Source organism: Pseudochaenichthys georgianus, chromosome 14, assembly GCF_902827115.2.
Source record: "Pseudochaenichthys georgianus chromosome 14, fPseGeo1.2, whole genome shotgun sequence".
Taxonomy (NCBI): domain Eukaryota; kingdom Metazoa; phylum Chordata; class Actinopteri; order Perciformes; family Channichthyidae; genus Pseudochaenichthys; species Pseudochaenichthys georgianus.
Genome location: NC_047516.1, coordinates 8632642 through 8641763, shown reverse-complemented (window position 1 = coordinate 8641763; position 9122 = coordinate 8632642). Strand labels below are relative to the sequence as shown.

The 9122-nt window shown below is 38.3% G+C and overlaps 1 long non-coding RNA gene across 1 annotated transcript; it reads right to left on the bottom strand.

Moving 5' to 3' along the window:
* Positions 1-2185: 2185 nt before the first annotated feature.
* Positions 2186-4565, bottom strand: LOC117458903 (uncharacterized). Its single transcript, XR_004553457.2, has 4 exons — positions 4483-4565; positions 4232-4387; positions 3804-3893; positions 2186-2995 (listed from the first exon to the last, which is right to left on the bottom strand). It is a non-coding gene; the product is annotated as an uncharacterized lncRNA (long non-coding RNA).
* Positions 4566-9122: the final 4557 nt, after the last annotated feature.

Below are 9122 nucleotides of genomic sequence, written 5' to 3'. Positions count from 1 at the left end.
AGAGCTCTAACATAATTTGGGATAAAATGGAACCGCTACTTCAACATCCAGCACCAGTGTCCAATCTCATTAATGCTCCAGAGGCTGAAAGGGAATAAATCCCTGAAGTCAAGTCCCAATATTGTATATTGTACCCTTTGAAACCACGAGAGGCTGTTATAGCAGACTGAACTGGCCACATTATGATTAGAGTTCATTTGGGGAGGCGGCCATCAGCAAACCCAGAGAGCGAGGAAAAGCTTTAAAGGTCCACTTAAATGTGAAGCCGTTTTTATTATGCAGTTCTCCTAATGATGCTCTTTGTTTGTTGTCCTTGGTCTAATGTGATATTTGCTCTCATGTGCACACTCTCTGCCTCATCATGCTCGCCTAATAGCTGAGAGAAGATGGAGAGAGGACACTATGAAAAAATACTAAAGGAGTAACAACAATTGGATTACCTTTTCTGTTGGTAATGGACCTGGGCTCAATAAAGACTATTTAATGGGTATCTTTGACAGGAGACTGTGGAAACGTAATAGCCTTCTCACCCATGTATGTCACGAGTGGAGGGGAATACTGATTGTGTACTGACTGATTGACTTTAAAAGTGGTGGATGATGGAGCGCAGAAACATTACCAGGTTTTTCACTTTGCAATTTAGAGGTTTATATTATCAGGGAAATGCCTCTAAGAGGCAATAACATGTAAAGTGGTCTCTCAATGTATTCAAAGTTGTCCCTGCACCTCTCTCTGTCTCTCTCCCTCTCAAAGCTGGTGTGACAAGTTGAGCGTTATATGACATCCCAGGAGACTCAGGGAAATGGGCCACACTGAGGAGCAATTCTACTTCAGCCATGAATAAATGGCTAAAAGATATCACAGCTTGTGTGTTGTCAGATGAAAATGATTATGAGATTAACATTTAAAAAAAGTGTGTTTTAGCGCCATCAGTCACAGAGATGATTGAAGTCATAAAGGGGAGGGGAGCAACAGAGGTGACAAGAGAGGCAAATCAGAGAGGGCAAGGAAAGTTTCCATGAAAACACATATGGCTTGAAAGAGCAACTTCTTATTGAGTGGAGATGTGAAAAATAGGCAAGGCAAACATTGCAACCTATGCTACATTCCCTTATATGCTGAGAGACTACGAGATGACTTGGACATTTTTCAATGACATTGTAGGACTGGCTCTCAAAATAATAACCAGGGTTGAAACTATTAACATATAACCCCCTTAGGACATTCATTGGTCAGAACACATCTTTTTCGGACTCATTCAGCACCAACCATTAAAATATCCAGCCTGGAAACCAACATCCAACCAACAACAAACTGGTCGCCACCAATGGGACATATATTACAGTAAAATAGACACACTAGGGAAATGAGAGTCATATTATAGTTATGTAAAATGACTTTCACGCACATTTAGTTTAATGTACTTTCTCTTACTTGTCTCAGTAAACCAGTTTTTCTACCTGTGTGAACCAAAGGGCTATGTCACATTTTCCTTCACACACATGATCCCCCACACTCCCAACTTTGGTGTTATACAGCACTTTATGAAAACCCGCTTCTCCAGTGGACTACATGTGACTGAAAGCCAATTATCCTGCCTGTCACAGAGGGGAATGGAACATTTCCAATACTGTCTCATCTTCTGACACTCTGTGGAACGTGAAAGGACAAACAGGTCTGCTCTGTGCGGAGACTATTTCTAGATGGGGATCTGATGAGCTGTCTCAACACAATGACACGGTCTTCAGAAAAAGATTGCAAAACAATCTGAATCTGCTTTACCTCACCATATGTCGCTGTATGTGACTTGCTGGGGCTGTTTGTCCATGTAACAATACATTTGGAAAAAGGGTACGATTATCACAAGCACATATACACTGAAAAAAAAGTGGAGTGACATTTACTTAGAAAAACCTCGGTAACAATATTCCACGCAGAAATTCTAAGTAAATTTAACAACCTACATTTCAAGTAAATTCTACTTACAGTTCAGAAGTGTTTCTAACTACAGGTACACAAGTAAACTTTACTGTGCATTCTGTTTTTCTTATTTGAGTGTACTCACTATTGCATAGTATTTTTTACTTAAATATACAAGTAATATTTACATAATATGTATTCTACCTTTAACAGCAATACCCTGTTAAATATGGGCATAAAAAACATGAAACAATGTACTCTTTAAAACAGCAACTTTATGTTTTGAAACACTGGTAGAATTCTGAGCTAAAAAACCAAAAAATCACATTCATATCATATTCAGCACATGACTTTGCAAGAAAACTAAGTGCAATCACTCATCCCTGACATCCCTTGCTTTTAGTGTTATAGAGAATAATTACACAATATCTAGTTGTACAGTGGCCCTGAGAATTCAACGCACACAAGAAAACATACAAAACACAATCAAATGAAGAAAACATCTTCACCAATTTGACATGTGCAGCATTGAGCTGCAAATACTCAAAGCACAACAAATGAAACTGTTTCCAGGGGAAACTAAAAAAGTGCTGTGTCAAGAACCCCCTCAACAAGGTTTTGAAACATTATCTTAACAATATACAAAACATGTAGTTGTACAAAGTGGGCTCAGGCAAAACATATGAAAAAGGTCACTGTTGCTAGACACCATAACTACCAAGTATTTCCTCTGAACTGCAAGTTGAAGAAACACCTTTGTATACACTCCAAAAGTCCATGCACACAATGCATGGACTTTTGGAGACATCTTCAGGACATTTAGCTCAAGAAAGAGCTTCTGAAATACTTCAAAAGTGTATTTCATCTTCGGTGGATAACTTAAGTTCATTGCATATATGAAGCCTGTGAGCAGAAGGCAAGCCTTTGACACACATCTGCAGTCATCAAGAACCTCACTTCCCTCGATGATGATGGACACATCGGCAGGGCCTTCGTGTGCTGCACTTCCACGGAGGACAACTATTTTCATGACGTGCTCAGCATAGTCCTCTCTGACGAATTCTTTGCTCACATCCTGTCAAAACATGTGAATCGGTGATGAGATACACTTTACTGTACATGTTTTATTTGAAGTGACTGAATATGCAAAAGGTCATTCATTAGGTTAAAGTGGCCATTTAATAGGGCTGAACTACCAATCAAAATGTTATCGAAACTGCAATATTGCCTACAACAATTTTCAAATCGCAGCAGGTGCGATATTTGTAAAAGGAAAAATGTAAAGAAAACCTTTTTGTTTGCTACAAATCCTCGCAAAAATCACACCATGATCATTTAAAAATGTTTCAATGAAAATGAGAATAATGATGATAATTTCCTGATATCGCAATTGCAATATCAGTTAAAATAATTGCAATTAAAAAAATTTTTTATTATCGTTCAGCCCTAGTATTTAACCAACTATTGATGTTATAGTTCCTTTCCTTTTGTAGATAAAGACGGGGTAAGTTATGTAGGGAATTTGTAGTCACTTTTATTTCTTGGTTTAAAAAATCTGCTCTGTTCCAAGCAGGAAGTAAAAGCTATAGTACTGGATTCAGTTTAGCGAAAATGAGGTGGGATCGGGGGTTTAAAGGCTCACATCTTCAATTCTACTGAAAACCAAATTATGAATCAGAATGTAAAAAAAGATCATTAGAGAAAGAATGAAAAAAAGAATGAATGGAATAAAGTAAAATGTTTGCTTTTATTTTAAATATATTAAATACCAATTTATTTCATCTAAATGTTAACTTAATTAAAAGGACATGCCTTTTCCACATACTGGCATGAGTCACTAACTTGTAGAGATATCCATGTACAACAATCATCAGAGCGTTTACCTGGTAGTCTTTGATGAGTTCCTCTGTAGACTCTCCAAGGAACTCCATCAAGCAGCGGATGATGGCATCTCGTCTATCGTCTACATGTAGCTGTTAAAACAGACAAGTACATTATTGTAGAGAGAAAGCAAAAGATGTTGCGTAATGGTCAATTGAACCTGCTACAAAAGAAGGCACCAACTAGGTGCAAGGATGCAAAGCAGGATCAAGCTGTGCATACAAATGAGTTGATACACATTTAACTTAAAACATCCTATGATGTGCCAAATGAAACCCAGGGTCAGTTGGGTAGATGCCCTGCTGGCTTTGGGTCTTGGTCAGGCCCGCCAGATCATTACATTATTATTATTATTATTATTATCTTTTCTCAGTGAATAAGAGCCCAACATACATTGATCGATTGCAATTGTATGAATTTTACACTTTACCTGACTGAGTGAATCCAGCAGGGGTCTTATTTTTGTGCCTGCAACTCCGCCTTTTGTCCCAAATATCTCCTGCAGTTTTGGGGTGTAAAAGTCCAGTTTGGTCAAAAAGGTTGGCTCGAGATGAATTGTTGTAATCCTTTGGAACTCCTCTTTGATCTGAAACAACAAGGTGATAAAAACATTAAATGTTTAAACGAACAAGGGCAATCTGTATAAAGACAAGGGACTGAGTTGCAGCGTCCACCATTTACATGTTTTAGCCTGTAGTGCTTTAACAATCCTGTCCTTTTGTTAGATTCAAAGCTACATGTTTTGCACACCCATCTAGTGGAATCTGAAAAAAACACAAATGAATTCAATCTTTAAACCTCTTGAAACTAAACCATGTTACAAAAACATTTATATGTCAACTTAAACTTCTAACAGTACTGAGTTGATGAACTTACTCTCTCTAGCTGTCGAAGACGAAATTGCTGAATGACTCAATTTCCCTTGGTAACCTGTGAAATATATAGAAAGTACATTAGAAATGAATTATGTAAATGACAGAACTTACTGTCTTGCAATTTATTGCTTAAATATGAACACAACAATATACATTCAGAGCCATTTTTATCATGTAAAATGTTATTTAAAAAATAATTAATAGTCAACTCTAATGTCTAACACTTAATGTGGAGAAAGAGATGTCCTGGATGGGTTGATTGTGCGTTGATCTGTTGGTAATGCCTCGGGGTTCCGGTGGGCATGTAAACAAATGCATAATGCTACGCTATACTTTGCGGCCTCACCCGGTTGCATAGCGACGCTTATTGTTTAGGTATTTTAATAAGCAGGTAGTCTATAATTATCTAGAACTAGCTGGATCTGAGCGATATGGACATAAACGCGAGTGAAGTCTACTCTGACGGGAGAGAGAGATCAGCTGCTGCTGACGAGTCGACATGCAGCTCTGTATGATCACCTGCAGCGGTGAGCGGAACAAAACACACACTTCAGGTTACAATATTATACGTAGCTATTTTAATGACCTCTCAAACTACCTAAAATAGTAATATATATGTTTAGTTTTACTGTCGGGTCACTCATTACTGATCCTCGAGCTGCTGATACTGGCGGGCTGTCAGAAGAGGGAGAGCGCTCCATTTATTATTCCCTTGTTATTGTACATTTCTGTTCACTTTTGAATAATGTAGTTAATCTACAATCATTTCAATTTGTTTTAAAGCTCAATAAATAACAAAGAAGACCTTTGACCGGCACTCATTTTGTCTGGAAGATTTAAACTTTAACGGACATGTTGACCGGCGAAAAAATATTCTAACAGGAACTCACATACAACTTGTCACTGCATTCAAGGCTAATCAATACTCAAAGTAATAATAACGTAATAATACTTTTATCCAAAATACAACCGTTCAATACATTGACAGACCTGCCTCTACACGGGAACGTTTGCGTTTATGCACAGTACGCGTGTTCTAAAAAGTCTTCCGTTCACACGCATTTGTTTAATTTAACGTGTCTGTTCAGACGAGACCGCTTGACCCGCTGTAGTACATATGCCAGGCCTGTAAGTGGCGCTGCTGCCGCCACAAAATATACCAAAAACAGTGAAGAAGACCCGGAGCATGGTTGCCCTTCTGTTTATGCCCCGCGGTGGATTTAGCAACATGTACTAGTTAATGTAATTCTCCATGTCCACTTGTTGCTGGTGGTTGTGGTAGAGGAGCTGTAGATTGTTCACTAACATCGGTAGCACGGTCGAGCTGTAGATGGTGTACTAACATCTGTAGAATGGTCAGTAGCAGTAGCGTTAGCAGTAGCACTGACAGTAGCTCTCGTGTAAACGGAGTCTCAGCGCTCACAGCTCCTCAGATCTGTTCAGAAACTAGACAAAAGTGAAACGAGTACAAACCACAGACTTGTCAAAGCATTAATTCATGGTTTTTACTAACCGGTATCAGTGTGTTGTTACGGGCCGGGACAAACCAAACTGCGCTACGTGCTGCACTGGAAAAGCGCCAACAGTGAATCCATGGAGGCAAACACACTCACCTTTTAAATCGCGCTGTTCATATGTCATTGCAAATATAATATTCCTTGACCACTTTGTCCTTCTCTAGGCTGCAGTGAAACTGACTGCATCACGTAGCGTCGCACATACTGTTGAGTATTTCTTTTGTTGAGCTGGAGCCATGAACACCCCCCTCTCCCGAAATAAAAAACTATTCAAATGTTTAAGAAGTGCGCCAGTGCCATAGTTTCCATTATAAACGGCGAATGTTGTCGGAGTCGAGAACTTTGAAGTTTCAAATAAGCCTTTAAAAAAAAAAATATTACATCTGATGTGTGGAACTTGCATGACACCGGGCTAAGTTTGCTAGCACGATAACGAGCTAGTTAGCCAGCTATTCTGTCGGCTAATGTTAGCTAACTTGGCCTTACATTTTTAATAACCAAATACTGACTTCAGCTGACAAGCTAATAGGAATGTAACAAGTTAACCAAGCACATAAACATACTCACATGACTCCACATCGATGAATATTCAAATGAAATGGTCGACCAAGCAGTCTTCAAGTTCCACTCAAATGTCAACCTTCTGAGTGGACTGTCCGTGCTTGACTGCGGGGACAATGTGCGCGGGAAATACTCTCCCCTGACGTCACCCACAGTTAACTCGCATTTCCCATGTACATTTCAATAGCTTTAACAGGTTGTACAGTAATACAATAATTTAGGTAATATTTACTTAGTGCTATTGTTAAAATTCACTTATGAAAATGAAGATTCAAAATTACTTAGAAACACAAGTAACACATTAAATAAAAGGAGACATTTTGAGTAAAATTACTGAAATAGTAATGTATTGTAGAATTTAAACATATAATCAAAGTAATATTTACAAAGCCAAAAAGTCCTTTTTTTCAGTGTACATATAGATTCTTGACAAACTATTCAACATGATTAGGTCAACGTATTAGTTTATTAATACCAAAGATATATTGCAATAATCAGAAATAAAAATGCTATAGCCATATTTTGAGAGTGTGATTAAACACGTAATTTCTGTAATAACATGCACGCACAAAAACACACACACAGACACACACAAAGAAGTTAGAGAGAAAGGAACACAGCGCAGGCCTTGGAATATAAACATCTTTTATGCTCTAACTCTGTTGTGAATGTTGTAAAGGCTATGGAAAAGTGCCTCCGATAATGCAAAAAGCTGTGAAATATCAGTAAAGGGTTGAAAGGAGGAGAGGAAAATGCCAACATTAGAGAAAGAAACCAATGTTGGCTCTCCAAGTGTAATCCATTACCTCAGCCATTCAACCAATGATGAAGACACTTCTGCTCTGGAGGAGACAGACAGTAATAGAGAGGCTGAGAAACAATAAATATAAACCTATACTCTGAGGTAAGACTGCAGGCAGTGAGGGCAAAGATAAAGCTGTCAAAATTAATTGTATAAACAGCACATTTGTGAAAAAAGCAAGGCGGTGGTTATATATTTTGCTGTAATTCTTTATGAGAAGACAGTTCTTACTTTATGCAATACATATAGCAGAGCTACGATCAGAAAATAAAGTGTGAATCTTTTAAGTTGAAAAAGTGTCAAATAAGTTATCACTGTGACAGCCATGAATCACCGATCAGGCCACTAAGAACACGCGTTTTCATGTGATCTATCTGTGAAATCAGTTTCTTCCTCCTCAAAGTAATTTAATCAAAAGAGGAAAACTTTAAGGTTTTGGAATCAAATAAAGAAATTTAGAGGATCAGTTCTTAGTGATATTTGAGATTAATTTTCCGTTATTCTGATGCCACTGTAAGTCTCAGACAAAAAGTCCTGAGATCTTGAAGTGTTATAAGACATATGGTACAAGTCTACAAGACCCAATGAAAATCATTTTATATAGTTAATAGGTTATTAATCACAGTTATAAGTCATTTTAACAATATTCAGGAGCAAATTTGGGCATCAAAATAATTTCAAAGAGCCAGGCCGTCAGTTTGAGTTGTTGTGAGTCATCAGACATTGATCTGCTGAGTTCATAGGAACCCTGTAAATAAAAACAAATAATATAAAAACAGAAAGAATCAACAAGTGTCAGATACCGGCCTGAACTCCGACATCCTCTTTGCAACTTAAAGTGCTGTACATTAAATTACCCACACAAAGCAAACACAGAAGGACCGAATGATCAAGATACATTTCTGTGATATGTTCACTGTTTTAAGCCCCGACGATGCATAAGTGCTAAATCAGGCACTCTCGCCAAGCATGTGGAGGCACTTTGACTTATTGCTATCTGACCTTTCATGGTATTTTGAAAGGGCAACTCTGCAGACAGATGGTGCATATGCATATGCAAATTGATAATGTTAGGCGGTGGGCCATATCAGTGATTCTAATTATTTGCTCTGCACCTTTATAATGCCTCCCCAAATGCCACTGATATTTGAGTGATAGGCTCATTTTCTAGTCACTAAAACATACACTTCACTGTTTTTTGATTTACTGCATAATGATCAGAAATACAGTCAATCTAATAATAATAATTCCTTACATTTATTATTAAAGCGCTTTTCCAGATGCTCAATGCCCACAGGAGCAAATTCAGGTGATGTGTCTTGCCCAAGGACACAACGGCTTTACAGACACAGCGGCGGCGGAGGTGGGCCTCCTTGATCTGATGATCAATGCACAGCCCACTGCGCCACTCCGCCTATCTTCACACCTCAAGGCGCTTTACAAGTACACATTACACACATATCATACAAGTACATATTACACACATATCATACATGTAACGGTCATGTACTGTGTGGACAGTACCCACAGCAGCAAATTCAGGTGAAGTGTCTTGCCCAAGGACAC